The sequence below is a fragment of the Rhagoletis pomonella genome, unplaced genomic scaffold, assembly GCF_013731165.1.
Source record: "Rhagoletis pomonella isolate Grant_MI unplaced genomic scaffold, Rhpom_1.0 Rhpom_scaffold_00008, whole genome shotgun sequence".
Taxonomy (NCBI): Eukaryota; Metazoa; Arthropoda; class Insecta; order Diptera; family Tephritidae; genus Rhagoletis; species Rhagoletis pomonella.
This window is the reverse complement of record NW_023458562.1, coordinates 10468234-10474233: the sequence shown is the minus strand read 5'-3', so window position 1 is coordinate 10474233 and position 6000 is coordinate 10468234.

The following is a 6000-nucleotide window of genomic DNA, read 5'->3' as shown; positions in this document are numbered from 1 at the left end:
ATTAATTTTGAATCGATTGTTTATATTTTTTGGCATAATAGTACCTAAAAGAGAGCCTACCTGAGTTCTCAATCACACCTTGTTTAATACACCTTGTTTCTACCTGTATTTATGTGCCTTGCCTTACAAGGCGTGTGCAGTGTTCAGTGCCTTTCTGTATTGTTACCAGCTACTTTATATATCAACGTTATATATATTTTATCGATTTTAAAGGAACGCGAATATATATATGTGACCTGGTCTACGAAATGGGAGCTTACGTGCGAAAACTAGTTTTCTGTGAAAAAGCTGTTAAAAGTAAGCAACTCGTTTCGTCAGTTTCTCATTATCTCGTTAATTGTTCTCCGCGCCGGACGTCCAGTAAGTGTTGTTGTTGGTCCAGTAAGTGTTGTTGTTGGTCGGAATATTATTATAGTTTTATTATTATTATTATTAATATTATTATTATTAATATTATTATTATTAATATTATTATTATTATAATTATTAATATTATTATTATTATTATTAATATTATTATTATTTTTAGTACACTTCTAAGCAAGAAAATCTTCTGCTTTTCACCACGTGAAAAAGCATCTCATCTTCCATCCGAATCAACCAAAAAGTGAAAATTGATTTTTTGACACCTAAGCCCCCATTCCGTAGACCAGGTCACATATATAAATTTGCCGGCCAAATATAGTTTTGAACCCGAGAAAAAATATTTTTTTTTCATCGAAAATTTTATATGCTCCTCGCAAAGTGCCTATCTTAATATATAAAAATCCCGTGTCACTGTGTTCATTTACGCTAATCTCCGAAACCGCTTAACCGATTTCAATGAAATTTCGTGGGTGTGTATTGTTGGTTCCAACTGCAAAGATAGGATAGTATACGAAAAAGGGGCGTGGCACCTCCCAAATATCCCCGAAGGATTTGGCCCACAAAAATACCCGCCACCAAAACAGCCAGTCACTCAACAAGTCACAGCAACACGAGTCATAGCAACACTCGAGAGTCTCTTCGTTGCGATGACAACGCAACATCACACAGCAACATGTAGCTGCGCGACCACGCAACATCAAACGCACAGCCTATTAAAGATACAACCAGGGCTGCCAACTTGGCTCATATCGTGGCATTTTTGACCCTATTTTACTTCAAATGGCACTTTTTTTCCAATTTGGCACAAAGTGCCAAAATGGCACTTTTGAAAACTAGTAACATTTCCATATATTCTTGTGAAATCCTTTGCTAGTACTTCTTTTTCCCAACTAAAATTTTCTAATTTCAATAGTGTATACAACTATTATTTTGGCATTGGGCATTTGTTTTAGGAATGTGTTTCTAATTTTAATGCTAAATAAGATGAATTAGCTAAATGGCACTGTTTTTGTCACATTTATTTTTCTATTTGGCACATTTTGGCACTTTTTTATCCTCAATATGGCACTTCATAGCTAAGGATAGATGGCAGCCCTGGATACAACACAGCCGATCAACAGGGAGTCAGCACGAGACTGTGGTCGTGAACAGTCGGCTACTGGCAAGTCGTGACTTAATCTGCACCGGCTCGAGGTCGGGCTTGATTCCACTTCTGCAACAGCTGCTGGTAGGTGATTTCTTCTGCATCGGCTTGAGTGACGGGCTGGACGTCACCTTCCCAGTGGCAGCGCTATAAGCTACACACGCTCTCACCAAAGCCTCTCGTGAAACCGCGTACGGGCGACACCCGCTGGACCGAGTCAGCACCGCCGTTAGCAGAGCGACATCAACAGCGCCATTCATCGGCGGGACTAGAGCGCTACTCACCGGCGCGAACAGAGCACCGCTTGTCAACGACACCAGAGCGCCACTCAGCGGCGCGAGTAGAGCGTTATTCTCCGGCGTCACTAGAGCGATACTCCCCGGCGCGAACAGAGCGCCACTTGTCAACGACACCAGAGCGCCTCTTAGCGGCGCGAGTAGAACGTTACTCTCCGGAGTTAGAGCGATACTCACCGTCGCGAACAGAGCGCCACTTGTTAACGACACCAGAGCGCCAATCAGCTGCGCGAGTAGAACGTTACTCTCCGGCGTCACTAGAGCGATACTCACCGGCACAAACGGAGCGCTTCTTGCCAACGTCACGAGAGCGCTACTATCCCGGGAGGTCTGAAATCGACCACATATTCGCCTTTTTGAGTACCTAGTTTTATTTTTGCTCGATATAATTTTCGTAATTTTACAAACAAAAATTGTCCAACACTAAACACTATATGGTAACAAGAATCATATAATACAAGATTCCGCATTCCCGGCGGCGATGAAATTTCTGAAGTAAAAGTAAACAAGGCCGAATGGGAGGATAAAATAAACTGTAAAATAGTAAATTTTCTCAATAATAATTTTGTCGACAGGAAAGGAGGTTTCACTATGTTAAATTTTAAAATATATGATTTATAAAAAGAATTAATAGCGAAAATGAAAAAAGGCAATTTTTGTGAAAGTATTAGGAAATTTCAGTGCATCTAACGTTTCTGAGGCGTTGTTTACATTTAATTGAGGATTGTCAAAATCGCCAAATCCCAAGTAGCGGTTTCTGTAACGTGCCACATTTGTTCGCTACATCGTGATGTGATAAAATGAAACGCTGGCAGCACTCCGCAAGGTTGCAAAAAAATTTATGTTTGAAAAATATCTGGATATGGAAGGAACCGCTTTACACTGTCAAGGAAAAAAAGTGCCAAAACTCAATGCAATTTTTAGCAACTTCATTCTTGAACTTTGTTTTCTTTAATTTTTGTACAAAGTTTGACCCAAAACCTGAAATCTACCACATTTTGTTCCAGATTCTACCACACAGAATTTTTCCAGTCCGAGCACTGGTTTCAGGTACAGAAGGGCTGGTAAATATTGAAAATGTCATTTTAAAATTGTATCCTTGAAATTTCGCAATATTTGTTTTTGAAAAAATTATATGTTAAGGGCCTACATAAACTTGATAATAACCTCGAATTTCGTTCTTCAAACTTTATCAGCTTAAAAATTACCTATTCGTCCTTGTGAATCCAAAAAATTTAAATTTTTTACATTCTAAAGAAATTTCCTATTGCATTTGTTACAATTTATTCTACATTGCATTGAATTTTTTTAATAACTTTTGGAATTAATCATATCGTTGGATTATAAAGTCCTTCAAAATAAATCCTGCGGTCAGAAGGAAAAAATAAAAACACCACTTTAAATAAAAAAGTAGGTTTCAAACCTATTTATTTATTATTTATTTCATGGTAGGAGAGCTTTTCAAACAATATAGCAGCAATTTTTTCGATTCAAATTGTTGAAAAGTAATGAATATCTAAATCGCGGGACTAATCCCGGGTTCCCGGGATTGTGACAACACCATCCCGAAAATCCCGGGATCGAAAAAAGCCGAAAAATTAACATCCCTAGTCGTGGCCTATCCACGAACCAGAGCTTCGACCCCAACAACATACGCAGGAGATGTGGGCAGGAAGGACATTATGCCAGGCGATTCCGCAACGCGCGGAAGTTATTCTGTTGGGAGTGCGGTCGAGCAGATGTCCGTACAATTGAATGCTGTCGCCGGCGTCAGGGAAACCGCGATAGTGCTGCGCCAGGAACAGGGCACGGTGGGCCCTCCGAGCTCAGCGCCAAAACGCCAATAACTATGCGTCAGGAACGCTATCGGCTGTACACCCGAGTACACTTAGGTAAAGAACCAGTCGAGGCCGTCATCGATACCGGCGCCTCGAAGAGTTTCATATCGGCCAGCTTGGCGGAATACATTGCGGCGCAAGGGAGCGGAGAAAGGATAAGGTAGCCCTCGAGATACACATGGCCGACGGCACCAGCAGCAAGATTTTCGAGGCCATGAGGACCAAGGTCCGCCTCGGACAATCGGTGCACCACACAGTGTTGTCCATCATGCCAGGCGCAATAGATGATCTCATACTCGGCCTAGACACGTTGGGGAGCATGGGAGCTACAGTATCCTGCGGTGGCCAACAGATCGTGCTCACCGAACCGACTACACAGCCGACACCGGTACCGCCCACTACCTCACAAACCACGGAGGATAGCAACTCATTCGGAATAAGCAATAACATCAGGCAGAGGGCGGCTAAAAGAAAGCATCGAAAGAAGGGAACTTCCAGGAGCGAGAGGGTCAACAGTGTCGACCATGACGAACCCCTCCGACGAGCACACCTCCGTGGATATACCCCAAGGTAGCCACAGAGCAATAACAACGGAACCACGATGCAAGTGGTGGCATAAACGCGTGAAGGAAGTGCGCAACAATCCGGTGAAATATGCGGACTATAGGGTGAAGGACGGACAACTCTACCGCCATATCCCGTGTCGAAGACAGGACGAGGAAGCAGTTCCATGAAAGTTGTGTATACCAATCCCTCTTCGCCAGCGAGTACTGCAGGAGAACCACGATTTGTATAGCGCCGGACACATGGGCATCCGCCGGACAGTGGCGCGCGTCGTCAACCGGTACTATTGGCCAGGTATGTTTCGCGACATACAGAAAAATGGACCGCAGTGACAGATGGGCGAGCAGCGTGAAGCGGGTGCCCCAAAGCTTGGAGGAGGAGAAGCAAAATGCCCCGGTGTCGAACTCTTAGGGCCGGTATACACCACTGGCGCACGAAACGCCGCGACCGTACGCGCCGACGCAGCAGCCGCCACCGCGAGACACGCGGAACTGACTGACTCTATCACCGCACATCGCATCGCGGCCATACGCGCAGTCAACGCACACGCAGCCGCCGACGCGACACGCACTCACACGCACAGCCACAGTACAGAGCGTATCCACATACGCGACTAACGCGCAAGCAAGGCAACAAGCATCCGTAGCCTATACGGAAGCCACCGCACGTCCCTCTGGATTACACATCAGTTCCCGCCACAGACGCCATCGTCAGAACTACGCGCGCCCCATGGCGCCTACGGCTACCACACCGGTAGTCACCGCACGCACAGCCGCCACACACATCTACCCGAGGACCAGGGGAGGATAAGATCACCGGGAGGAGTGTGAGGACCAAAGCAGCCAGCCACTCAACAATTCACAGCAACACGAGTCATAGCAACACCCGACAGTCTCTTCATTGCTATGACAACGCAACATCACACAGCAACATGTAGCTGCGAAAACGCAACATCAAACACACAGCCTATTAAAGATACAACACAGCCGATCAACAGAGAGCCGTGGTCGTGAACAGATGGCGACTGGCAAGAAGTGACTTCATCTGCACCGGCTCGGGTGTTGGGCTTGATTCCACTTCTGCACCAGGGTAGGGTGATTTCTTCTGCATCGGCTTGAGTGACGGGACGGATGTCACCTTCCTAGTGGCAGCGACACAAGCTACACACGCTCTCACCACAGCCTCTCGTGAATCCGCGTACGGGCGGCACCCGATCGCCCGCCGTTAGCAGAGGGACGTCGACAGCGCCTACAAGAGCGCTTCTCACCGCCGTCAGCAGAGCGGCATCAACAGCGCCATTCATCGGCGGGACTAGAGCACCACTTGTCAACGACACCAGAGCGCCACTCCGCGGCGCGAGTAGAACGTTATTCTCTGGCGCCACTAGAGCGATACTCACCGGCGCGAACCGAGCGCCACTTGTCAACGACACCAGAGCGCCACTGAGCGGCGCGAGTAGAACGTTACTCTCCGGCGTCATAAGAGCGATACCCACCGGCGTGAACAGAGCACCACTTGTCAACGACACCAGAGCGCCACTGAGCAGCGCGAGTAGAATGTTACCCTCCGGCGTCACTAGAGCGATACTCACCGGCGCAAACAGAGCGCCACTTGTCAACGACACCAGAGCGCTTCTCAGCGGCGCGAGTAGAACGTTACTTTCCGGCGTCATTATAGCGATACCCACCGGCGCGAACACAGCGCCACTTGTCAACGACACCAGAGCGCCACTCAGCGGCGCGAGTGGAACGTTACTCTCCGGCGTCACTAGAGCGATACTCACCGACGCGAA